The 27,426-nt window shown below is 42.7% G+C and overlaps 1 protein-coding gene across 1 annotated transcript in view; it reads left to right on the forward strand.

Moving 5' to 3' along the window:
• The window catches only part of GLI2 (GLI family zinc finger 2), a 400,141-nt gene that overhangs the window by 80,889 nt on the left and 291,826 nt on the right, over positions 1–27,426 (forward strand). The window contains exon 2 of the mRNA XM_083842017.1: positions 24,832–24,953. The gene's annotated coding sequence lies outside the window, so the exon portion shown is untranslated. The remainder of the gene's footprint in view (positions 1–24,831; positions 24,954–27,426) is intronic.

Below are 27,426 nucleotides of genomic sequence, written 5' to 3' on the forward strand. Positions count from 1 at the left end.
TGAAATTTTAACTGCCTGCAGTCTTCTCCTGGGAGAAAAACTACAGTGGGAAAAGGATGATTCAACAAGTATTAGGAAGGTATTTGGTTTTAGCCTTGATTTTTGTTCTTATTTTTTTCCTACTGAACATAGATATACACACAGAGGAAAGGCTTTCTTTTTTTTTATATCTGATTTTAGACAATGACGGAGAACTAGCAGAGAGCATGAAGGCAATAGGCAAGTTGGGGTGAAATTGAGCATGAAATGAGATTTCACAATCTTTGCTAAGAGATGGAGGAGAAACAACTATGTAACAAAAATGGACTCGAGAGAGTGATAGCTAAGATCTCTTCAGAGGCAAATTTAATAGTTGACAGTAAAGGTGAATTAGCTGTCAGATCCTCAAAGATGTGATATCATGGTACAAGCACAGATAAACCCAGTGGTAAAGATGAGCTTGGATGGAGAGTGGGCTTTGCACTGGTAATAAGAAGGAAACATCAAAGTAGAAACATGCCAGGTTATCAGGGATGAGTACCAAAAAATAAGATAAGCATGTAGCATCAAAATCAGGAAGGGACAGGCACTGAGATTCACAGATTCACAGATTCACAGATTTTTCTAGGTTGGAAGAGACCTCAAGATCATCGAGTCCAACCTCCGACCTAACACTAAGTACTCCACTAAACCATATCCCCAAGCTCTACATCTAAACGTCTTTTAAAGACCTCCAGGGATGGTGACTCCACCACCTCCCTGGGCAGCCCGTTCCAATGCTTAATAACCCTTTCGGTAAAGAAGTACTTCCTAACATCCAACCTAAAACTCCCCTGTCGCAACTTTAGCCCATTCCCCCTCGTCCTGTCACCAGGCACGTGGGAGAATAGACCAACCCCCACCTCTCTACAGCCTCCTTTCAGGTAACTGTAGAGAGCGATGAGGTCGCCCCTGAGCCTCCTCTTCTCCAGGCTGAACAAGCCCAGCTCCCTCAGCCGCTCCTCGTAAGACTTGTTTTCCAGACCCCTCACCAGCTTGGTCGCCCTTCTCTGGACTCGCTCGAGCACGTCCATGTCCTTCCTGTAGCGAGGGGCCCAAAACTGAACACAGTACTCGAGGTGCGGCCTCACCAGAGCCGAGTACAGGGGCACAATCACTTCCCTCGACCTGCTGGCCACACTGCTTCTTATACAGGCCAGGATGCCGTTGGCCTTCTTGGCCACCTGGGCACACTGCTGGCTCATATTCAGCCGACTATCCACCAATACTCCCAGGTCCTTCTCGGCCAGGCAGCTTTCCAGCCACTCATCTCCCAGCCTGTAGCTCTGCTTGGGGTTGTTGCAGCCCAGGTGCAGGACCCGGCACTTGGCCTTGTTGAACTTCATGCAGTTGACCTCAGCCCATCGCTCCAGCCTATGCAGATCCTCCTGCAGAGCCTTCCTGCCCTCGAGCAGATCGACACACGCACTTAGCTTGGTGTCATCTGCAAACTTACTGAGGGTGCACTGGACGCCCTCATCCAGATCATCAATAAAGATATTAAAGAGGACCGGCCCCAGTACCGAGCCCTGGGGGACTCCACTAGTGACCGGCCTCCAGCCAGATTTGACTCCATTCACCACAACTCTCTGGGCCCGGCCATCCAGCCAGTTTCTAACCCAGCGAAGCGTACGCCAGTCCAAGCCCCGAGCAGCCAGTTTCTTGAGGAGAATGTTGTGGGGAACGGTGTCAAAAGCCTTACTGAGGTCAAGGTAGACCACGTCCACAGCCTTTCCCTCATCCACCAAGCGCGTCACTTGGTCATAGAAGGAGATCAGGTTCGTCAAGCAGGACCTGCCTTTCATAAACCCATGCTGACTGGGCCTGATCGCCTGCTTGCCCTGCAAGTGCCGCGTGATGACCCTCAAGATAATCTGCTCCATGAGCTTCCCCGGCACTGAGGTCAAACTGACAGGCCTATAGTTCCCCGGGTCTGCCCTGCGGCCCTTCTTATAGATAGGCGTCACATTGGCTAGCCGCCAGTCAACTGGGACCTCCCCCGATAGCCAGGACTGCCGATAAATGATGGAAAGCGGCTCGGCCAGCTCCTCCGCCAGTTCTCTCAGTACCCTCGGGTGGATCCCATCCGGCCCCATCGACTTGCGCAGATCCAACTAGTAAGAGTCTTTGGAGGGGGAATCATCCTCAGGATACATCCATTCATAAAAGGACAGTCAAGATAGGAATTGCTGCTTTGTTTAGAGGAGAAAGCAAGCTACTAATGGAAGACTGAAGTCTTTTTTTTTCTTTTTAATTGAGCCTTCACTAAAAAGGTTGATTGTTTTTGCATTACTAGTACTGTTAAAACCAGCCAAAAAGGCATAAAATCTTAGCCAAAAATAGAAAAGAACAGGTTAGGGAGTTACAGATGAATTAGATGTTTTCAAATTGACTGGTTGTGATGGACTTCATTCTGTGACTTCATTCTAGGATATTTAAAGGTTTGCCTAAAGCAGTCTCAGAGCCATTAGTGTTATCTTAGAGAGTTCATGTGAGATAGATGAGGTACCAGAGGCTGGAAAAGAGCAAACACAGTGTCTTTCATTTTGAAAAAGTGGGGAAAAAGAGGAGCCAGTGAAATACAGACCAATCAGTGTTAACTTCAGTCCACAGAAACATTCTGGAACAAAAAAAAAAAAAATCAAACCAAACATTTGAAAGCAGCTGAAGGATAACAAGAAAATGAATAGCTGCCAGCACGGATTTGTCAAGAATGAATTGTCAAACCACTTGATTTTCCTTGTGCAGCAGGGTAACAGACATCATGGAAAGAGAAGAAACAATCAACATCATGTCTCCTGAGTGTAGTGAGGTCTTTTGAAATTGGCTTGCATGACTTTCTCTGTGTCAAGGGACACCTGGGATAGATGAAAATGCTGTTAGGTAGGGACAAAACTGGCTGGAAAAACAGGTTTGGAGAATAATTTTTAGTTGTATGAAGGAGTATCAAAACAGAAGGATGTATTGAATGGTGTTCTGTGGAGCTGTGCTTGGCTCTCATCGGACCATGACCTGAGTGATGCAATAAATATTACACGTGGTAAATTTACAGAAGACTGAAAGTGAAAGGGACTGCAAAGCTTTCCAAGTTCAGAATAGCTTTGAGAAGTGAGGAAAAGTGTCTGGAAGAACAGGATGAAAGTCTGTAAAGTAAGCTTGGAAAGATGGCAGTTCAGAAGAAATAATAAGCTGCAGAAACACAAGATGGGGATCAGCTGTTTAGGCAGCAGTTCTTCAGAAGAATCTCTGGGGATTATTGTGGACTGCAAACTGAACCTGAAGCAGCGTCATGCTGTTGCAGAAATAGCCAACATTGCTGTGGAATGTACAAATGGCAATATAATCTGAAAGATTAGCGAAGTAACTGTTCTGCCTGAAATGATGTCTGGTTTTGGGGTACCTTTGTGCTTCTAGAAAGACGGTGACCACATGGAGAGAATCCAGACAAGAGTGACAGACACGGTCACCGTGTCTCATCAAGAAGTTAGAGCTGTCACAGAGAGGTTGGGGGTGGGTGTGCTCTGGTGTGGTGCAGGGAAGACTCCAGCTGGGGTCCTGGCGGTAATCTTCGATATGTGAAAGGCTGGTACAGAGAGGAAGAAATAAGTTTTGTTTCATGTAAGAGGAAATGGGATTAAATTGTTAGGAAGAATGAGACACTATGGGAGAAAAAGCAGTTTTCTAGTAATTTGTGAAGTCCTGTAACAGACTGTCACCTCTGTGACTGGAGGGCTGTAAGAACAGGAGCGACACTTGCTTGTCTTGGAGCAAGAAGTCCTGTAGGTGGTCTTCTTCATCCTACTCACTACAGTTCCCCAGTTTCTCTGCTAATGATAACCATCTCTCTTCTATAAATGCTCGGGGAGGGATGAAATAATTCTTGCACTGCTGCTGTTGTAGGACTTTACAGTCAAGAGTTTCGTCTGCGATTGGCATGGCTGTCAATATCAGAGTGAGATGGAAAGTACTTTCCTCAGGCAGCGTGATCCAGCTTGGGCCTGTCACAGGCAGCACAAAGCAATAGGTTTTCCTGCTGTTCTGAAACTCCTCGCTGTATATTTACAGATAATTAGTCTGCCTGTCTGTGTCTTTCACGTACTGTGTTGGTGGAACTTCTGAGCTGTACAACTAAATGATTAGAAAATTGTTGAGTTCAATCCCAGTGTGTTGAGTTTTACTGCAGGCTAAATCATATTCTTGTCTTGTTATCCTAATCAATCTGCTCGTACTTCTTTTAAATTCCTTCACTCTGATTTTGATTCTCAATGCCCCAGATTAAAGCTCTTTATCCATACCTACGTGCTTTCCCTTTTGTAGTTCCAGCACAGATTTGCATAGCAAAGGAGATATTTTTGTTTCTCCTGACCTCATCAATATTCTGGTGCACAGTGTGCACTTATATGATAGTTTATTCCAGGATGATGAACAGATGCAAAAGTGTCTTCAATTGTCTCTGGAAATTAGCAATGGTCAATACATCCTGCAAACACAATGCTGGATGCTGTGGCGCATGCAAAACATGCATGGCAGGCAGAGCATATAGCCTTTTCCTGCCGCCAGCACACTTCATTTAATTTTAATAGTAGAAGGAGATGTGGTATCTTTTGAACATAGATATCCTTGTGGGCTAATGCAAGCCTTAGACAATGAGAGTTTTGCATAGGAGAATTTGGCTTAACCTGTCAGTCTTCCAGAGATTAACAACTTCATCAACCACTGTTGATATTGACAGTCAGTTGCTAGGCTACATGTTTACTGCTAAATGAATAGGCGACTTGGGGCCAGTGTGAATATTCAACAGATTGGCAAATAAGTAAAACGTGCTGTGACTTGATTTGTTAATTATAGTCAAAATAAATGGCTGTATTGATGACTATGATTTTACACAGCATTAGTCCTCTGAAAACAGCAATTAAGTCTGCCATGTAAACATATATCTTGCCTGTGACAAAAAAAAAAAAAAAAGCCTTAAACAACTGAATACACCACTCCAAGCAGTTTCACTAGGAGTCCTGAAGTGCTTACATTAGTTAAATTATGTCCTTGGGTGTTTTTACACCTCTCACTGAAGCACAACATTCAGGCGGGGTCTGGATTTTGAAAAGCTTTCTTGTTTGCTGCGTGCAGTGCTACTTATGGTCAGAGTTTATCAAGAGGAGCATGATCACACTTAAGGGAGAAAGCACAAGTAGTTGGATTTGGGGAGGATGCTTTCTTTTTCCTAATGCTATTTTTTTTCCTGTTGTCAGAAAGCTAAGCATTAATTTATTACACTATATACTCTTTTCAGTGGGCCTTGTGAAAGAGTTATCACATTGCTGCTTTCTAGTATATATCAGCTCAGTCAACTGGAGTTCACTTCCCCTGATCCATACTATTTTCTCATTATATTTTAAAGTCAGTATATCAATTTGCTCATTCTGTATTTCAAGACTAGCACACAGTGCCAGGTGCTCTGAGTATTCTGTATCACTAATTGTTCAGTGTTGCATACGTGTAGGCAGTAACACTGCTTTGGGATATATGGTGCCTTTTGTCTAACGTATGGAAAATATCTATTCTGCTCTCAATTCTGTTTTCAGTGCCTGCAGTGGTACTGGTCAAGCCCCTCTTCCAGGCTGTGGTTCGGTTTTGCTATCTATAACATATAGCTGTTATTTTCTCCTCCATAAATAACCACCAACCTAAAGAGCGTTGAAGCTGCCAAATATGCCCCAAGTATCACAGAACAGAAAGAGAGGTTGTTTTAAGCCTGAGAACAGCAAATGTGTTTTTGCATAGAAAAACACAACTTTCTCTGAATAGGTCTGTGTTACCAATGCATGCTTAGCTTGGGGTTGAGTTTGGGCCAGTAATTATTTTTTTCCCTGAAGAGCGGTAGAAAGGAGCTCCCTTGTGTCAAGCCTTATTTTTGTCCTCATGAACATCTGTCCTTCTTTGTAAGCTCTTGAGTAGTTGTCTCCTGTGGTCTCTCTGAGAGACTCCCAAGATCAAAGGAGCAGAAGCAAAGTCACGCAGACCCACGCTGATCACAGCTGGTCTGAAGTAGGTTGGTACCAATTGCTAGAACTGAGAGTGGAGAGAGGGTTTCAGCTTTTCCTTCAGCACGCTGCTGAAAGAGAAACCACCTGATGCAGTTGCTTGGTGGACAGAAGCTTGCAGAAAATTGGAGGGAAAATGTGTGAGGAAACTAGAAGTGGAGTAGGACTGGGCAAAAACTGTGGCTGGAGATTGAACCAGGGAGCTGGAAGGCAGCAAATAAGAAACAATTAATATAGAGAGGGCTCAAAAATGAACAAAAAGCTTGGGGGAGTGGTAGGAGAACTGAGATAAATTTGATGAAAAAAGTTATGTTGAGGAAGATGACAAGGAGGCAGATAATCAGCTGCAATTATTGTTTGTTAGCTTTCTCTGTTAGCACATTGTGATACAGCTGCACGGTACCCATCACCTTTGACATCAGCACAAGTTATGTAAAAAAGCTTGCAAAAAAAAAAAAACACCAAACAAATAACCCAGAACCTCTACCCTCCCCAAATATAATGACAAGATGTAGGATCTGAGCCGACTGTTACAATGAAGGAGCGAGGTGCTGAGAACATGACAGCTCTGTGAAATCTTCAGTGCTCCACAATGATTAAAGAAATGTTAATAGTTACCAGGGAAAGAATTGAGGACAACACAAAGAATATCAAGGTTCACCTTGAATGCACTCATGTTTTGGACCTTTCATTGCTGAATGCTTTTGTAGGACAGGAAAAACTTCAAAGGAGGGCAAGGATATTCCAAAGTGTTGAATGGCTTCACGAAGTGGGTGGTAGACCAGCAGAGCTCACTGCCAAATGGCATTGTGGATGTGACACATTTACACATTTTAAGTTCATGAAAGACAAAAATCATTGAGAATTACTAACTGCATGTACACTATATATGGGTCAGGAAATCTCAGAGCTGAAAATAGTTGGAAGCGGAGAGAGTATGAGTGGGAAATAACATAAATAAGATTGCTCTGTTCTTCTTCATCCCCAGCATCTGATTATGGCCACCAGTGCAGACAAAAGCACTCCAGATACACAGATTTTTGTCCTGTCCATTTCTCCTACTTGATTTTCTTGTTGCCTGCACTGTAGTTCATCTGCCAACTCAGAGTGGTATTTCAAGGAATTTCTATCCCTAGGGCTACGTTTACCAAATTAGTTTTATGTCGTGTATTATGCCATAAGTACTGAGATCCTCTTCCTGGGAAGCTGACAAATGCTTTTTCAATGTGTGAAGCAGGAGCATTTGTTCTTCTGCAGCTCATGGGAAAAGGGGAGATGATGGTGTTTCCCGAGAGATGATTAGCCTTGTAATGTTCCCCTGGGCCAGGCACCAGGAGGCATAGCCCTGGGTGGTTATGAAACTGTAGTGTTGCCTTTCTGGTCACGTCAGGGTTCCCAAAATATGAGCCATTTTGCAAAAGCTGCTCCTATGCTCATCATAAACTTCCTTGCAGTCACAGACTGGGGAAGAAGCTCTGACAGAAGATTGGTTTAGGGGCCAATAATATCCTTCAGGCAATTTGTACTTTTTCAGTAATCTACTTTCTTTTCAATCTGTGCTTGCAGCTAGTTGTACCTGCCCCCAGGTTTTAATTACGAGTGGACAGGATGCAGTAGCCTCAGTGTGGGTAGCCAAGACGGGAGCCCTTTTCAAGTCTGGAAACCTTGACTTTGTGCTGGCTGATTACTGGGATGCTTTCCCTAATCAACTCAGCAGCTTTGCAATGCTGAAAAATACACCAGCAGTCCTGCAAGAGGAACAGCGTCCTCCCAAAACTGGCGCGTATGCTGCTTACCCAAGGTGAATTACCTCTTTTTGAAACGAACTCCTAGCATTTCTTTTGAGACAGTTTCAGACTAGCAGCTTTAAGCTAATTACAGGCCATTTGTAAACGTATCAGTTCTTGTTCCAACACTTTAGCATGCACCCGGGTATCATCTAGGTATAACAAACAGGCTGAGAGAGGCATGCCATGTAATACCCTCTTCGTTAGACTTTTAAATGTAGTCGATGTATTGCACTAGCCAAAAGCCATCGTTTTAAATTGCCACAGTCCTTGTCCTACTGTGAAAGCATGTGTTTTTTTTCCGCTGTCCCTCTGGACCCACTTCCACTTGCCAATAGCTACTTTTAAGATTCAGGGTAGTAAACCAGACTGAGCTTTCACCAGCATCTAGAACACTTTTTACGGTAATAGACAAGCACGTGCTAAATGACTTCATGTTGTTTTCTACAATCTGATGCTGTCGCCCTTTTTTTATTCTTAACCGGACAAAGTCAGAGCTGTGGCTGAAGGATCCCTTGTATCCTTCTCATGCGTTTCTTCCATGGCTCGTAAGGCTTCTTTACCACTTCACTGCTGAAAAGAAGGATACTGTTTGGGTAGCCAGTTTCCCCAGAAAATCACTCGTGTTAAAGCAGGAAAGTACAGCTTTATTTATTTTATTTAGTATTTATCAGAATGAGAATAATTTCCAGTGAAACAAAACCATTTTCTTTTTTCTCTTTGAATGCTTGGTAGGGTGCCAGATTAAAAGTCAATATGTTTTCTGAGAGTTCACATGCTCCCCTCTCTTCAATTTTCCTGTAGTTAATATTAATTTACTGGTTCTGCAATTTGCCACTGCAGTCCCCTTTGCCCCATCTACTTCTGACTATTGTCAGAAGCCTTCAGCAAATGGATAGAGATTTAATCTTGTTCCAGATCCAGAAGAACTTCAGCAGCTGAAGTTCCCCGGAGGTCTAGGATCTCAAAGCAAATTTCAAACTCTCCTCATCTTTCATTTGCTGGAAAGCTGCCACAGCCTGTAATTTCCCTTTTTTTTTTTTTTTTTCCTGCCCCTAAAGGTGGGACTTAGGCACTGCAAAAAAGATCTGTATGGTGAATCACCTATTCCCCCGCCTTTCTTCTATTTCTGCTATCATAACTAAGGTCTCAGTCCAGTTCTTGTGCATTTCACATCATTTCTTAATACACACTTAAGTACCCTTCTCTCATTATATATATTTATATATATTTTATGTAACTGTTAAGCCTCATACAGGAACTACAAGCTGGTGTCTCCTGGGTTGGTTCAGCGGGCATTCACCTCCTGCCTGCCATGCTGTGGGGCCTGATTTGGAACTTGCAGTGCAGTGTTCTTTTCTCACTAGTCCTGTATTTATAACCATTCTCCTTTAAAAGCATTTTTTTTTCCCCTTCAGGATTAAAAATGACCTCAACAGCATTCCTTCATCTTTGACATTGTCGTCAATTTCTCTTGCTTTATAGACTTGGGTTGGTCCTCACTCTTCCACAAAGTGTAATGATGGCACAAACCATATTAGAATTGCTCAGCTGAATTTGAGATACAGAACTGTGGTTTAGACATCTTGGCAAATTGCTGATGTTGTCTTCTGTTTGCAGCAGCTGTTTCCTTTTGTGATATGCAGCTGTGAAAGAAGTTCAGGATCCACCATAAATTCTGCAGTCAATACAGGATCTGTTTGTCTTTTGCTGATCTTTATTTCCGAGTCTACCTGAATGTCTGCATGCTGGTTCATAGCCAATTTGCCCTTGAGGTCCTCACTGATATTTGAGTGTATCAGGGAAAGGTTTTGTTCCCACCCAACTCAAATTGAGTTTTTTTTCTCTCCCTTCCTTTCACACTGCCAGAGTTGTTGATACTGGTTCATTTCCATTCTCCAGGACATTTTTCAGTTCCCTGAGCCCTTTCTGCAGCTTATCAGATAGCAAGTTCCAGGTTGGTCAAAGCTTTTGCAGCCCTTTCCAATGTTATTTCAAACCACAACTGTTGCAGCTGCATCTCCTAGGCTCTTTGGGCACTTTGCCATTGACTTTCTAATATGGGTTCATCTTTACCAGTGAGTTTTCAGGTGCTATTTTAACTCCTCCTGTGCTTTACATGTTTGAACTGTGCACTCCCTTTTGTTCTGCCGTGATACAGGAGAGATACCAGATCACAGGTTTTGTTCTTGGAAACCAGAACGTGGGGGTTTCTCCCTTTAGCCCTGCTGCTGGAAGCCCAGAGTTTGACTGTTAAGAAGAGCAATTGATGATTGAGTCACTTATCTTTGATGCAATCCTGTTTATTTACAAAGTCACGATTTCTGTATCTCCAGGTAGAATCAAATGAGATAATTCCCTTGCTTACAACTCACAATCTCTTTCAGTCAGCACTTGTCCCAATAGCTTTCTTAAGGTTTATCTCGAAGTCATGTTGTTGATGCTTTTGTGGCTCTTTTTGATGCTTCCTTTTGGGTTTTGATTTGCGATTCTCCCGCAAACATCCAAAACAAGCATTCTGCTACCAATCAAGGTCCTAACCATCCAGGCTCCAGGGTTTATTTTCATTCCAGACTTCCCATATGTTTATGCTTTGGATGTTCTCCCATTGTTTTGGTTATTTTGCTCCATAGACGAGCCTAATGTTTATTTGTACTTAGCACAAATGAGAAACAGTTCTTAGACAAGATTTCAGTAAGTTTTGGTCAACCCCCCTGTGATGGCTCCTTACTGCTGTATGGGTGAGGGCTCCTAAGTCGTGTGTTCATGTTGCAGGGAGAGGTGGGCAGTCATGGAGCGTTCAAGGTGAATTCCTACGTTAACATGTCTGAACTCCTCAAGTGGCCTTCTATTTTCTGTTTGTCCCTCCATCTTTGTGCCAAAGGACTGATAGTGAGATTTGGATGGAGAGCATTAAGTTGTTTCAGTGGAAAACGGAGATTTTTGTTTTTCTTTAAATCATTCACGGGTGTTAGGAGCAAAAAGACCTTTAGATTTTTTTACTTTCTATTTTTTTAAATATATTGGTTCAGTAAAATTTTCACATTCTTTCTTCCCCTTTGGCTTTGAACAAGTGTGAAAAAGACCAAGTGGATTTTACTTTAAAATAATAATTTAAACAAAAATATTTTTGAAGAAAACATTCAATTTAATTCAAGACATTTTGTCAGATGACTTTTTTTTAACCATGGCTTAGCACAACCATAAAGTCAAACTTCAAGCTCCTTCTCAACAAATATGCGTAAATATTTTACTCCTAGTAAAACTGCTCAAATCTGAACTCTTAAAGGCACCAACAGACTAAGTTGAGCCGGACCTGGGGCATAGTTCAGTGCTGCCGTTCTCCTGTGGGATATGGCCAGTAGAGGATGGAAATGGCCAGGTGCCAGCTTCAGAGTGTCCTGAAAATGCAAGCTTTGATAGGTAATAGTGTTGGTTTATAAATTCCTGGCTTTTTGTTCTCCTCCCCAGCACCTTCTCCAGCTTCCATAATGCCAATGGGCAACCTCACTCAGCAAGGGCACCCCAGCAAGTCCCTCAGTTTCTGGGTGGACAGCAGAGAGGCTCAAATGATGGTGGTCAAAGCTTTTAGATGTCAGGGAGAACCACAGCAAGCTCTGCCATGCTCGTGCCAACATGAAATGCTGTGTTGCACAGAATCCAGCCTTTAATTCTATCAATTTCTTGTTTGACACAGGAAAACAGAGCGTGATTAAAGAAATTGTGTCTTAACTGACTGCTCCATATTGTCATGCCAGAAACAATTAGATTAACTAGAAAGTTAATTTAATTGCAAATGTGGATGGGCAAACTGTGCCAGCCACTTCATTATCATTATTCTGTGTTATTCCTAATGCTTAGTGCTGTTTAATATGTTCTTCTTATGGTATATGGTGATGTAATTAAAAGATTGTCTCTGCAGAGGTTAAGGTTGCTGCTGAAAATAATTTCCAGTCTGTTTTACATGTCTTAATCTGTGGAGTTTCAATACATCCTTTAAAAGCATTTTTGATAGAATTTCCTAGGTTGTTTTTCACTTCTATAGACGAAAAAGAACTGTCAGAGACATATGTAGCAGAAGGAATTGACCACAGACATTTTTGTAGTAAAAATATTCTGCAGTTTCATAAAGGAAGAGATTCTCCCTGTTCATTTTTTTCCCTGCATTTTGAGATGTTATAGTTAATTTGTCATTTTTATAAACAAACAAAAAATTACTTAGACTGAACCTAAAGGTAAACATGCAGAACTGGTGATTAAAATGACAACACGTAATGGCCCCACTTGCCGGCACACAAACACATGGTGATGGACTTCTGTAGTGGGCAGTTTTTAGGAATGAATTCCTTTGGAGTGAAGAATCATGTAAGGAAAAAGTCAAAATCCACTAGGAAAACATTGAAATTGTCATGTGTTTTTCTTATGAAATTAGAATGAATGACACTAGAAAGGGACTCATCCACCTTTTCTCTGTGAACAATATCATTATTCTTATCATTTTGCCTTACTGTGTTATTTTACCTTAGCATCCCATAATATTTTGTTTCCTGTATCTTGTTACTAGTTTTAGTTTTGATTATATTCGAAAGCTACTATGTGATAACTATACTGCCCTGACAGACTTCATTACTGTCCTCTTTGACCAGCTAATTGAGTCAAAGATCCAACCTCGTCTTAGTAGTAATTTTTGTCTGCTTTTTAAGCAGTATTTTGTAAAGAAGAAAATACCTGCTAGATCAGTCTTCATCCTAATGGTTCTAATGCATAATATTCAAGAATGTGTTTTCTTATTTCCAAAAAATATATAAAATTTGGATCAATTTTTGACATTAAACCACCCACCCTTTGGCAGATTCCCCTGCATGGAAAACTCAGCTTGAGAAAGGAGTGTTACCAAGGTTGAGCGATTAAAAAATAATAAAATGGAAATTGCTTTAGCAACATTGCTTTATTATTTATTTTTTTCTCATACACCAGATACAAAAAGTATCTCAGCCTACCTGCCTCAGAGCATTAACTGATCTGCTCTCAAGATAAGCTGCCTTACCTATTTTCTAGGTGTTTGGTGACAGTTGTTTGATAAGGGGCATTAAACCTTCACGTGCTGCAGTATATGATGTTAGCTGACAGCATATCTTGGACTAAACAGGCCACTCATCTGATCCAATATGTCATTTCTCACGTTCCCATAGAAACTTAGATTAATCAGTCATTCTTGATGCATTTCTTGTACAATATTGTCATTTTGATGCTCTTTTGCTGCTAGTTTTGAAGGAAGCTTCAAATTTGCTCGAGGAAATTGAGCCAACTTTGTGCTGCTTTTTAGCAGCAGGTACTTTGCCTGTAATGAGGAAAATGTGATTTTACAGAATTCTTGCAAGGTAAAGAAAACGTCGCTTCATATCCTTAATGAGAGCATTCTTATTCAAGAGTGCTTGACTGTAGTTACAAAGGGTGCTATCCACAATGGTTAGTGTGGAGAGGAAACCTTAAGTAGAACATGCTATTGTGGCCTTTGAGCGGTTCCCATCTCCTCTATTCAGAGAGCAGAGTTAACTGAGGATAGCAAGAACAAACTGTACATGCGCTTGAGAAAAAGAACTTGACTTGGCAAGTTGGCGTAAGTGTAACACAATATATTACCACTTTCTGCTGGGCTTATTCTCTTACTGTCATTGACCAGATCTGTTCAACGGCTGCCATTTTCGGTTGCAAGTAGAAGAAATCCCAATTCCACCCCCCCACACACACACATGCTTTACTTTCCAAGAAAGTCAGTTTATGTAATCGATACCAGGTCTGTCTAGGAAGCTGTTCCGAAATCTGGGGGAGGGCAGGGGGAAGAGGGAGGGCTGAAGGATGAAGAAGGAACAAACATTGGACCTGACAAAGCTTGAAATATAAAACAAAAAAGCATCTGCGAGGCATAATAAAACAAAGTGTATATACGTGTTGTTCTCACAGAGTATTTGGCTGAGCCCGGGCAACGGGAAAGCATGCATAGCTAACGCTCCTGACTGTGTGAAACCCTTTGTATACTCCAGAGTCTCTGCAAGAGACCTTGATTACAGAGTTTGGCATGATACCCAATACATTTTTTGGAATGGTTTCTTGTCCATCACTGACACTCGTAATGAGAAATTTATACACCATCCAAAGCGGATAAATTAATTTCAAACACTTTTGACTTGGGTCAACAATGGCTATTGGCAGTGCCTATTATTTGCCTTTTTATTAAAAAAAAAAAAAGGGAGGGGGGGAAGAGAGAGAGAAATTGCTCTTCTTCATGGTGATAGCATGGTAAAGACTCTGAGTATAGTGGAGATAGAATCTTGGCAAGCACATATATAGGTCAGGATAGAGTATTTCACTTTTCGATGTAAATGAAAGTAATTTTCTTCAGTATGAAGGGTTTAATAAATTCCCAGGATGGTTTTCATTAAGAAATTTGCATATTGGCTAGTGTAAGATTTTTTTGAAAGCAATCAGTTGGCAAAAATAATTTGGTTTTACTTCTATTTTCCTGATCCAGTTAACAGTCAAGGAATGAAGTATAAATTAGCTATCCCTTTGAGAACAGCATTTAAAACTGAGATGCTTAAGTTAGCCTTTTAAAGATGATAATTGTACATATTCTCATGCAGATATGCACACCAGAAATGGGAAAAAGGCATTAAAACACACCTACACAAAAAACCTGTGGATTGGAAGCAAACAAGAAAATTGCTGCAGTCTTCTTGGGAGATACTGAAATTAGGGGGACAGGCAAATAAATTACTAGTAAGTTCCCATTATGTGCAGCCCAAATTAGATAACTTACTACATTCTCTAATTGAATGTAAATTCTGGTTTTTTTGGCTGATCTTTGACTTTTCCTGTGTGTTTTATTTTGTATGTGCAAGGCACAAGGATTTATTGAGACAAAATCCTATTTATATACCCGAGCTATCCAAATGCCAGAATTTCTGCCAGCTTTTTAAATATAACTCGAGAGCTTCATGTAAACAAATTATTTAGGTTTTCAGAGTTGTATGATAATAGCAAAACATAGCACTAATAAGTATTAAAAAGGTGAAAAATAAAAATGGGATTTTTAAAAACAGTAATATGAAATATGGCAAGAAACCAGAGGGGATTAGTGTGTGTGAGCACAGGCTATATTGCACGTGCATTTTTATTTTTGTTGTATTTCATTTAGTTTCTTTGTGCAGGAGCTGTTTGAGTTTTTGGTTTTTGTTTGTGACTTAAATTTAGGCTGTGTTGCGATAGGAATGACATAAAGGGAATATGTGATTTTCTGAGAACTGCTCTGGGGACTTTTTTCTGAAGCAGCCAGCTTCCCTTCCCTTTTGGCTCCCCTCTTACCTGCCTGCTTCCTTCGTGCAGTAGGGCTGCCTGAGGAAGGTGAGAGTTGCTGGGTGCCTCGGAGGTGGGAAGGATGCTTCATGCAGCTGATACGCTGGCTGCACTGCGCATAGTGACAACTGAAATACGGATCCTGGGATGCTGTGCTGGTAGCTCCTGATGGCATCGCATGGACACCCATTATTAGGGAAGAACCAGAGCAGGTTTTCAGATGAGCTCAGACTAGATGATCTAATGGTCCCATCTGGCCTTAAAATCTGTGAGTCTATGAAAGACAGTCCTGCAGTTATAAGCATTTTAGAACTGTCAATTGCAGATTTACTTCAGTGTTAGAGGCAATTGCTTCCATGCTGAAATGCTCGGTTATATATTATGTGCACGGTGTCGTAAATGCTCTATAAAATAGAGAGATGCAGCATGAGCAACACACAGCAAAGGAGATCAGCTCGGTGTAATAAGAATGAGGAGAGTCGATGTTAAGGTCTGTAGAGGATGGCTATTTGGAAGAGATCTGAGAAAGGAGAAGAGGCATTTGGAAAAGAAGAAAAGAAACACGCCCCAAATGTGAGGGAGGCTGAAGCTGCAAAGCCAAGGAAGAAAGAAATAGGCAGGAAGGGAAAAGGGGGAGTGAGAGAGAGCAGGAAATTAGAAAGGACCAAGAGCAGCAGAGAGTGAAGCTGTAGGATGCGAGGGATGAACGCAACTTGTCTAACCCCTTTATCGCTCTAGGACTGTGCCTGTGTGGCTGTCATTCAGCATCTCTTCTGCTCTGCTTTCTTTAACTTTTCTGGCTAAAAAACAAAGGGAGATAATTGAGAGGGGGAGGAGACGTGGGAGATGAGGGATATGTACTTTTTGGTCCCTCTCCTTGTTAATGGAGGGGATGCTGGAGGCGCGAGGTTCTTGGGCTGACAGAGACCCTGGCACGTACTCAGCAGCCCATCGGCAAGAGGCAGAGAGGTGGGAGGGAAGGGAAAGGAAAGGAAAGGAAGTGACTCTACACATGGAGCCCCAGCGCTGTCAGGGAGGGGCATTGCAGGCACCATTGTACAGCAATCATGCAGTGGTGTTACAGACCTGAATGCTAATACTGAACTTTTCTTCTGACTCCTGGGTATCTTATATCTTTTTATTTTTGTTTTACTTATTTATTTATTTTTATAGCGTGGAATGCTTTTAAACGTGCTGAAGGGCTGTGTGACAGGGCAGGGTCTCTGCCCTGCTCCAAACTGCTCCGAATGTCTGTATCTGATCCACAAAGTGCCTGCCCGAACAGCCCGTCAGCCTCTGCCCTTCTGCTGCATCGCAGCGCAGCATGTGCTGGAAGGACTTACACTTCCAGGGAGTGCATGCAACAAAATATTCCCATGACAGAAAAATACAGCTTGTTGAGATAGGAATCTCTCAACAATTCTGATGACTTTTTTTCTGTATGTTTCTGTGGTCCAGGATATTTTTTTATTTTTTTTTTGAGAGAGAGAGAATGGGCATATTTCAAGTTGCCAACAGCTTTCACCTGAGATAATGGAGATGTTGGTTGAAATCAGTTGTTTCTTTAAGCCCACAAATCTTCTGCCCTACTCCTTGAGCTACTCAAAGCAGTGTGATAATCACTTGGCTGTTATCTATGGCACTGTATCTTGTTTCTTTTTCCTACAAAAATAGTGGAATGACCAGATTTTATAAAGTCAAATATTTGTGCTTTTAATTTTGTTTATTTTGCAGACCAGCATCCTTGTTTTCTCATCGACGGCTAATTCTCATGTCTTTCTGTTTACTCCAGGCAGTAAGAGAAGGCACTCTGTAAGGTGTGGCAAGGGCTGGACTGCAGTCTTATTAAAGTTTTCCCCAGAGTAAAGGGAGGAGGAAGTTGATTATCTTGTAATTGGTATCTCTCTGGGGGTGCTGCACTTGTTAAATCCGTGTATGTGATGGGACTATCTGGTTACACTGAACAGATTACCTGCTGATTGCTACTTCTGGGATTTACTGATAGTGCTGAATGCCAAAATCCTTCTGAACTGTGAGTGGAAGAATTAATTCCAACTGCCTTCGTTTACTTTTTAATGACAGCTAATACTCTATCTAGGTTTCGTTGTCTCCAAGCGTAGATACTAGGAAATCTCTTTTGAACAGAGCAGACAGGATTTGCTGGCATTTCTACCTGTTGCTTCGATGGATGGGGAATTATTTGCTTCCTAGCTGAATGTCCTTGGCTTGCTGTTCACTTTTAATAAAACAGCCGGGTTTTACCCTTGGAGGCACTTTCCCTTCTGTGTTTGGAGATGGGTGTCAGCCTCTGAGGTCAAAACCGGTTTGTTTGTTTTTCTTCCTTTGGTTGTGTGGAGATGTTAATCCAGGGATTTTATCTCAGGCTTTCTTTGATACCTAGCTGGTAACGCACATTTTGGTTCTTTCTTGGATGACAAACGCTGCGATATTTCTCCCACCGATGTTTCCGGACACTCATTTTTTAACTCGGTATAATTGAGAGCGATAGGGAGAAGGACTCGGCGCGCTGGGACCCGATGCTGAGGGCGGCCGAGCGCGATTCCTTCCAGGAGAGCGGCGGCAGGGCTGAAGCGGGCCCAGCAAGGCCTCCCTCGCGAGCTGGCTCCCTGGCACGCCGCCCCCCGGCCTGCTGCCCGCGGGCGGCTCGCTGCGAGCTGCAGAGCTCCTCACCGCGCTGTGCCCGGGTAGCAAACAGCGCGTGGCCGGGCTGAATGGGGCTGGGGGAGAGCCGGGGGGATGTATTCCTGCCGCCTGGAAGCGAACCGGATCCGGGCGCAGGCCGAATTGCATAACAGATGATGTATTGTACAGCCTGTACCCTCTCCTAAAGAGCAGAGGTGGGCACGCCAAGGCAGGCTCGAGCCTGGCTCCCGGTGAGCGCCGGGCTCTGGCCTGGCTCCACGGCCGCCAGTGACAGCGAGTGAAGGAAGAGGCGAAGGAAGGCGCTGGCGTCACCGCCGTCCCTGGCACTCGCGGTTGCAAGGCGGCACAAAGCCTCGCTGCGGGGCTTTCTCCATCGGCTCTCGGCAGCCTCATCTTCCCCAGGTCAGGAGGTGGGAGGTTTCCTACCACCAACCCTGCAGGGGGTCGGGGGCCTGCTGCCTTTTCCCCGTAGGAGCCCCAAGTGCCGTGCCACATTGCAGAATCGTGCCCTGGCTCCAGCAGCCATGGTGGCTTCACTACAGGGTCAGCAGCATCTCCTGCCCGGGCAGCTCGAGCCACAGCTGGCTCCAGGTCTGCAAAAAGGCAGCTTATCTTCAGCCTTGAAACACTTAGCAATGAACAGAAGCTGGGCTCGTTAAAAAATCCCAACAATATACAATACAGAGGGGTGTCTTTTCCCACTTTGTGGTAGATCAAACACATTTATCTAAGGTTTTAATTTCTTTTCCTTTCACATCATAGTGAGGATCTTCAGTAGAGAACGGAACAGCCGGGTGATGTATTTTTGGGTTATAACTTGAGAACAAAAGCTCATTAGGACTCAAAGATTTTATATGGATAACACCACCCACGGTTACTTTAGATAGGGTAGAAATGTTTTTATGCTTTAGGGCACAAACTAGCTATTAAATTACTAGGGAACTACAAATATCTACTAGACATATCGATGGGAGTGCAACCAGAACGCAGAGTACTACATAAAATAATTATATACAGCGCAGCTAATATTAGATCACATGAAAGTACATGGCTGTTCCATAAAAATCATTTGCATCTCTGTATTGGACATTATGGGGGGCAGGGGGGATCCGTGCCCTGCGATGCTGACTTTGCTGCCAAAGGTTGGAAACCTTGCAGCCTCTCCTGGCATTTTGGTGCTGCTGGAGCCGCCAGAGGAGCTGAGTTTGCTGAACTAGCAAAAAGTCCTCCTTGTTCAGTCCTTAGCTGGGATGTGGGCAGCCCAAGGGAGAGGGGATGGAAGATCCGTCGTGCCGAGAGGATCCACCGAGCGAGCGTGTCCTTGACGTGTGAGCCCGAATTGGGGTCGGTGACAAGGACAGCTCTGACATCATATGAGTCATGTGAGGAGGGAGGGGTGTCGCTGCCTCCTGACGGGGGGACGCATCTGTTCCACGCTAGCTCGTGAGATGTGAAGAGGTTGCAGTGCTAAGATGCACATAGGGAGAGTGGGAGTGTGCCGCTTAGCAGGGCTTTTTTGAGTTTGGGAATCTCATCGGAGCTGCCTCTCTTCTGCTCTGCGGTTCCCAGCCCTCGGGTGCAGGTGGTGGCCAGACCGGAGCCGGCACTGCAGAGGGATGAGAGCGCCTCAGGAGCAGCAGCGCTGAATTCCCCACCTCCGTGGGACTCCGGACATCTGCCTTTGTCCCCCAGGCACACCCAAAGGATAATGCAGAAAAGCTTGAAGGAGGTCTCGTAGGATGTACTGTTATTAACAGGGTGTATAGGCACTGTTGGATTCGCTGCCTGGTGTTCCTATTAGAAGAGGCACATTTGGAGTCGCCAATAACTTTGCCAAGTGGAGAAGTCGCGGCATTCGTGCATGTGAGATTTTCTAAGCCGTATCTTCCTCTGTGTGCATCAGTACTGAGAGCTCCATAAAGAAACATTTCTCTGAAGGAAAAAAAAGGAAAGTGTGTGAACATGTAATTTGGACCATCAAAAAGTATACATGCGTGAGGAGTCGGTTCTAGCTGCAGAGCTAGAAATATTTAATTTTCTGCTTTCTTTCTTCAACTTCCCAGCTTAACTAACAGTCTCTTAATGCAGAGAGGTCCTGTCTGTGCTCTGCAGCCCTTGTGAGCCCTATTTAGGGGTTACAGCCATAGCACTAGGTCCTGTACAAAGACAGCTCTTCCCTTGCGTACTTGAGATGGATGGATGGTTGATATCTGTCAACGGCAGGCGTGTGGGGTGAATACAGCTATTGGTCAGCCTGACCCATAACTGAAGTTAAATTTGTGTTGGTTTTGTTGTTTTTCTTTTTTGTGGGTATTATCTAAAAGTTTAGAATTTTAAAGAGGATGAGAAGCTGGGGAGGGTCTGAGGGTCTGTGTTTGTAGGTCTCCAGCAGGAGGGTCTTGGTGCAGTCATTGTGGGTGAGCTGGATGGAGTACAGGGGAAGAGAGAGGGCAGCTCTGGTGTGAAAGGGTTTAACAAGCAAATGGAAGGGATGGGACACTGCATGCTCGGGTAACTCAGTGGAAAGGGAACCAGTGGGAAATGCAAAGAGAAGGCTGACACAGTCCAGCAAGGGACTAAGAAAAGAGCATAACAAAGGTTTTGGTAGATACTGGTGAATCAAAACAGGCAGAGACACTGCAAGAGCTGAAGTAGGTATTAAGTAATCTGTATACAGAGGCTGGTGATTCGCGTTTCTGCCCGAGATTGAGAAATGGCAAGGTGTAGAGGAAACAAAAAGGATGACAGAGGTGCTGCTGGGAATCGGTGTCATAGCTCTGTTCTTGTGGAGAACTGGCAAAACCTGCACCCGGAGCCCTCAGCGCCTGCTCGCCAAGCACACGCTGCTTGGCTCCAGCGCTTGACTGGCGGCCACCACAGCCATGCAGCTGCAGAGCAGAGCAGGCTGGCTCATGGCAGAAAAAACCCTTTGCCTGCAAGTGGCAGGATTATTCAGGGGTGCCCCCCTGCCTGGGGGGCTTATGCCCCCAGAAATATACCTTCAAGTAGAAAAACACTGAGGGGTTTGGGGGGGGGGGGGGGGGAACCTGACCCAATCCAGCTGTGTTCCCTGTAGTGTCTGCTGCTGCTTTGCCATAGAAAACTCACGCTTAACTATTTTTTATTATTTTAGAATGTCATTTTTCTGCCAAATTTTTCTTGGGAGTGTAAGCTGGAAAAAGTTTTGGGTAGAGCTGGATAGTACAAATCCCACAATTTATATCTTATCTAAACCATGAAGGAATTTTATGGAGCAAGTGAAAAGACACATGTGCAAAGCTGGGGCTTTGCTTCAGCTGAACATGCAAGTGTGACAGCTTCTCAGAAAGTCTCAGTATTGCACACTGGAAGTGTCACTGAGCTCCACTACTGAAGCTATCACAATAATTACCTGTACTTTACAAACATCCAGCGGTCCAACTCGTATCAGGACCCGCTTGTTTTCAGCAGTTGTCATTCAAGGAGAGAAATAAAAGCTTCTCAACACATTGCAGACAGCATGGGATGAGCAAGAGTGCTGTTGAGGTGTCCTAGTTCAGAGAACAAGCCAATGGGAGTGCCAGGGACTTCAAGCACACCTGGAAACTTGGTCTTTTTAATTTGTATTTGAGGTTTTTGTGCTTCTTTTTGTTTTATGTTTTCTCAAAGGGAAGCTTCTAGTACTCACTGTGGGTTTTGTAGGATTCCTCTTCCTCCATGCCCATTTCCTCTGATTTCCCTCTCTAGAAGTCTTTGTGTCTGGACAAGATATTCATACAGGAAAGTGCTGGGAACACCACATCTAAAGTGGTCACAAAGTACAGTAAAATGGGAGGGGGCAAAGAAGGGGCTTTGTCCCTGCTTCTGTGCAAAGAGCTGTCATACAAATACCCATGAGAATTTCGGTGCACTTCAGTCCTGTATGGAGCCCTAAAATAACCCTCCAGAAAAAATATAGCTTCTGCTTTAGTGGCTCTCCCAACACCGATTTTCTTATTAATCTCCCTAGCAATACTTATAAAAATGCTTGACTGTGGTTACGCAGATTGTCTGATGTGATCACTAGCAATTATGCTAATCACAGTCTTCTCACAGTTCTTTCCCATCTGTTTTATCCACCTATGGATACTTACAGTAATATACATGATAAAAGAGCCTCTGAACACATCCCGCTCTCATTTGCTGGCCACTGTATTAGCAAAGGTTTTGCGGATCAGAGAATCTATAGCCTATGCAGGGGAGGTGAGAAGTGAGGGGAAGGAAGCGGCAGAGCATTCCCATTTTTATGGAAGAGGAGTGGACACACCGGGCTGAACAGCTTCCCGGGGACGCCTGTGGCAGAGATGGGACTTGGTCACAGGGCTCTGGAAGCCTTTTCTGTATGAAGTCGCATAGGCTGAGCATCACACAGGGGAAACACAAAACAAACAAACACAAAACCAAATCAGTCTACTGCCATTTACTGGAAGTGGGGAAAGAGGAACGAGAGGGCAAGGAGCAGATGTTGATTGCTTGCCCTGTTGATGTCACTGGCTGTGGGTGGAAAGACAATAAAACATTGTTTTCTTTGTTGTGTGCCTGAAGAACTGCAGCTTGCCAAGTGCAACTTGGTTAGTGAAGACACGCTAGCCCAAATGCCAGCTTTGCACAGGGAGGCAGTGCAGCTGGCACCTACTACTGGAAGCAAAGGGAAAAGGGCTGCCTTTTCTTGCGGGTGAGATATTTCTGATGGGCAGGGCTCATCTCAGTGGTCCTCCATGTTAGCGCATCCTTCCTGCAGCCCGGTGGAGGTGCTGCCTCTCAACATCTGGGCTCACCAGCAGAGTGGGATGAGACACGGTGTGGGTGGCTGTGATGTGTCCTAAATCGGTGCTGATGGGGCAGTAAAGCCTTTCCTAGGGAGGAGGCTGGCAGCCCCGCGCTGGTGTTGTGGCCTTGGTGCTTCGCTAACCCCCTGCGATAAACTATATGTGAGAAAAGAGATCTCAAAGAAACACTTGTTCATAGCATATTGCACTGTTTCAGGAAACCGAAGCAAAGGTTTATTGCACAAATTACTGTGGTGAAGGGCAGTAACTTGTTTGGAAGATATTAGATTGCTCTTTTTCCCCTTCATAAAGTTTTCTTCTTTTTTATATGAGGACCTGGTGCTTGAAAGGAAGGAAGTGTGGCCTGTAAAGACTGTACAAGGAAACTGCTAAGTTTCCTGGAGTTTCCAGGTGGGGATGGGATCTGCTGCTAGGTGGAATCCCTGGGTTGACAGAAGCGTCCAGAATCCATGAAAAATGCTCTAACACCTCTTTTACTTAACACATTACTGTATGCAAACAATGAACTTCTTGGAACAGGAAATGTGTTTTCATTGTGTGTATTGACATACCTATCAGACCTGGGCCCCAATTCTGACCTGAGGGTGTAGATGCTACCTTGATAAATGGCAATTACTTTTCTGAAAAGCTTGAACTAATCTTAGACACAAAACAAAACAAACAAAAAAGCCCAAACCAGCAGTATTCACTTGGAGATCATTTATGGCCTTTGGAGAGAAGATGATGCTTTGTTGGAGTATTACCTGTCAGAAAGAATCCTCGGACCAAGAATCGTTCGGGGCGTTATATGACATTCAGCAAAATCATATCCGTTAGGAGATGCTTTCCTGCAGCAGATCCAGCTCAGGGTCCCATTTCCGGATAATGCAACACACAATGGGACTACAGATTTCTGAGGAAATAAATCCTTTCCAAGCAGTTGTCGAAACTGTTGAGTCTAGGGAAATATATAGAGATGGATGGGATATGTCATTCTTAGAGGGATGAGTTATTTAAAACTAGTCTGGGGTATGCTATTCTTAAAGGCATGAGATATTTATTAACAGACTTACATATTCCTGTAATGATTCCAGTGAGAACAATGAAAATTGTGACTGAGTCAACATAAATTTAGAGTTAAAAGTTAACTTAAGCTTGGAATTTTCAAAGGCACTTAGTGTTGACCTAACTCTGATCTCTTCAAAGTCAATGGGAGTTTTATGACTTACGTCAGTAGAAAGAAAATTGTTCTGATAAAGAGTGGTTCTGAAATCACACCCTGCATTGATAAGTACATACTTTCACTATATTTTTGATATACTTTTGATAAATGCATATTATTCTAATGTGGATAGGTTGTTTCAAATGAGTTGTATACTTCCCCTAAGAATAATGGAATGTTAAAAACCAAAACAAATCAACCAAGAAAAACAAAAAACAAACACAAAAAACAAACAAAACTCCTTTATGGTAGGGAATAAGTCTTCTGCATTTTGCATAGAGCTTATCGCACCAAAGTTTTCATATATAATAAATAAAAATAGTCTGTCTTTTCAAATGCATTGCTTAACTAAATTGTTAAGTCACTGGATATCATTTATGTTTTTAAAGTGGTGACCAGGTGCTCACAGCAAGTCTTAAGATACTCAGCTGATGGACAGTTAAATCCATAACATATGCCCCACCTGGAAAATATGGCCCTGAAATAACTATTCAAAATTAAATTTCCATGTGAAGTTTGCCTATTTTGGGCCTCATCTCCAGCTGGAGGACTAAGATGAGCTTCTTTGAGAGTTAAATGCTTTACCCCAGCTGAGCATTGCATCAAACTTATTTTTGTCCTTCTGGTTAGCTGTGATCTATAGGGCTTGATTGTGCTTGGTTGATGCACAACTGGGAAATGCGTAATATACAGAGCAAACCAATGTGATGTTAAAGGGGAAACTTGTGAGCAAAATTTTATTCTGCATAAAGTCAATTGGAGTTTTGCCACTGGTTTACGTGGGATCAGGATTTTATCCCCTAACTTTTCTCACGTCTTTACTTTTGATGTCTTGCTGAGTCAGCCTTTCTGATACGTTAATGCTAGTTTATATGTTCTGAAGATACAGTGTCTGGTAAACCATATGACGATGCAATCCTAGTATAAACCTTCCGTGTGTTTCTGTTCTGTCTTAGGCATTAAAGGATGTGTCTTTTTGGCTACTGCTCTGCTGGAGCTGAAACTTTCCCAAAACTCACAGCTAAGCAGTTCAGTGTGTGTTGCATGGGACAGCTACAGAATTCCAATTACTGCAATGGTGAGTAGCTCTGAGACATGTAATCCTCAAATTTAAGTCATTAAGAAGGCTGTAAATGCACCCAGGAGCATTCAGAAGATAAAACAAACACATTTAAATATATATATGTATGTATAAAGATCTTCAGGCTATAATACCTTTTTTTTTGTCAGAAGATATTATCTGATTATTTGTTTGGTGTATCAGAATGATTTGCAAAATGAAAATAACAGCCCTGTTTCATCAGGCATTATAAAGCACTTGCAGAAAGACTCGGATTTCTAAGGTATGCATTCTAAGAAAGCAACTGCTGTAAGTGTGATGGAGGAGGGACAGAAGCATGCAGTGCAGTTTACATACATATATTTTTGTTATAAATGAAACAAAAAAGAGAAAGCAAAGATCAGACATCCTGATTTATCCGTTAACCTGCTCATCAATGAGCTAATTTCCTATAGGAGCTGTAGTAGAAATGAGTCTTGAGAAGGGATTTGGGGGAAGATTTAAAGAGGGATTTGAAATGTTTGGCTACTGGCTGATCAAGTTTTCCATTAACGAGTTTGATAAAAATGATAATAATGATAGTAATGATAAAAATCTTGCGCTTACCACAGGTTCTGATCAGATAGTGCTTCTTGAACGTGAGGGGGCATCTATAGCTTGGAATGTTGTATGGGCATGTATTATACAGTTCTGCTTGAGGTTTATGCTGATCAATATGCTGTGAATATGAATTTTAACGCACATTATTATGTGTTGGATATGCCATTGAATATTCACAATGATACAAGACCCATGTGTATACAACATGTAGATATGCAGATACACAGGTTAAGCTGATTGTGTTGTAGGCATTATATCATTTTTATGCAACTGCTTCTGTGGAAATTATATAGTAAATGATAAAAATATTTGTCTTCGTTACTACCATCACAGCATTTTTCTAAGAAAAGGACAAATTGTTTTCCTGGTTGCAGCTTACCAACTGAAGATCAGAGATACTTGAAGTCATAAGCTGTACTGTGTTGTTGCTGGTATCACAGCTTTAACCACAATTCTTTGCAGTGCTCTTTCTGGTGAAGGGAATACAGAAAAGCTGTGTAAGTTTGTTTAGAAAGGTTTATAGGCATTTCACCTATTGTGCAGTATACTTTTATTTTGTAGTCCTTCCTTATATTTACTGTATTTGTGGTTTGCTGTGACAGCACTTAAAGTCCTCCATTGTGCTTTATTTTAAGACTTTCAGTTGCAGCTGAAATGAACACTTTAGAATCCTAAATTCATCTTTTGTATTATCATGTTTATGGTTTAAGTTGTCTTGCTTTAAAAGCCAAAACTCTGAGGCCTAGGAAAACGTTGCAGATCTTTCAAAACCTGTATAGTGATGCCAAGTACCAGGAGCAGCTTGAGACCAGTAAATGCAGCAATTGCCCCTAGATGTACTCGGCATTAGGCACAAAGGTATTTACTGTTCTATGTCTAAAGACATAAAACCAATCACGCATCCAGTGCCCACACTTTTTTTCTTCAAACTGTAATGAAAAAGAGACTTATCATGTAATCTGTCTTCTAGACATGTTTCCGCTCCATTTCCGAACTCTCCTTACTCAAAGACAAACCTTAAAGAAGAGGAACCTAATCACGAGCTTCATTATATGCCCTGTGATAGCAGGCAAGTGAATAAGCAGGGTTCAGATTGTTTCTTTCAGCTGAAAACCGTATGTGCTGATTGCAACTTTGTTAAATACATAAATAACTGGAGCCCTTCCAATCAGAGGCAGCCAAACCTTTTAATCATATACAGAAGTGTTCCTCGTGACATAATTATGCTATCCAGACTCCTTCCTTCATTGGGAAATATTCTGTCAAACAGTAAAATAATTAGCATGGATTTTAAAATCAGCATTGACATTCTAATGTCTAATTAGGTAATTGTCATTGGCACAGCAATACCTATTAGGAGCATGCAATTTGTGGAAGGGGTTTTGATGGAACAGACTGCAGGTGCAGATGGTCTAACAGCAGGACTCTTACCCGATGTAAACAAAGGTATTTTAATTAGCCATGTGACCCTGATCATTGTTAAAAGGTAAGGGCTGCACATTCATCTTCCCACCATGTACTTCCTGGTACTTTCAAGGGTAGTGTTGAAATACCTCGACCTGGGGTAAATTACACAGAGACTTGATTGAAATTCTGTTCAAATCTAATTATTGTTTCATTTGGCTGTTGGCAACGCTAGTGCTATATTGCAGTTGGCTCAGAAGTCTTACCTAGTTCCCAGTCTATTTTTGGTGTATAGATCTCGATTGCTAACCTACACGAAGATACCAACTTTTGTTTAGTGTATCAGGGAAGAACTCCAAGATGCTGAATGTGATGTTCACCAAGTGTGTTTCTGTAGCTTGCAGGAAAATATTTTTTAAAAAATGCAGAGGGCTCAAATTCTATAAAATTATAAAAATCCATTGCTAGTGAGTTTGCATGCAACTTA

Source organism: Anser anser, assembly GCF_964211835.1.
Source record: "Anser anser genome assembly, chromosome: 6".
In the NCBI taxonomy this organism is placed as follows: Eukaryota; Metazoa; Chordata; class Aves; order Anseriformes; family Anatidae; genus Anser; species Anser anser.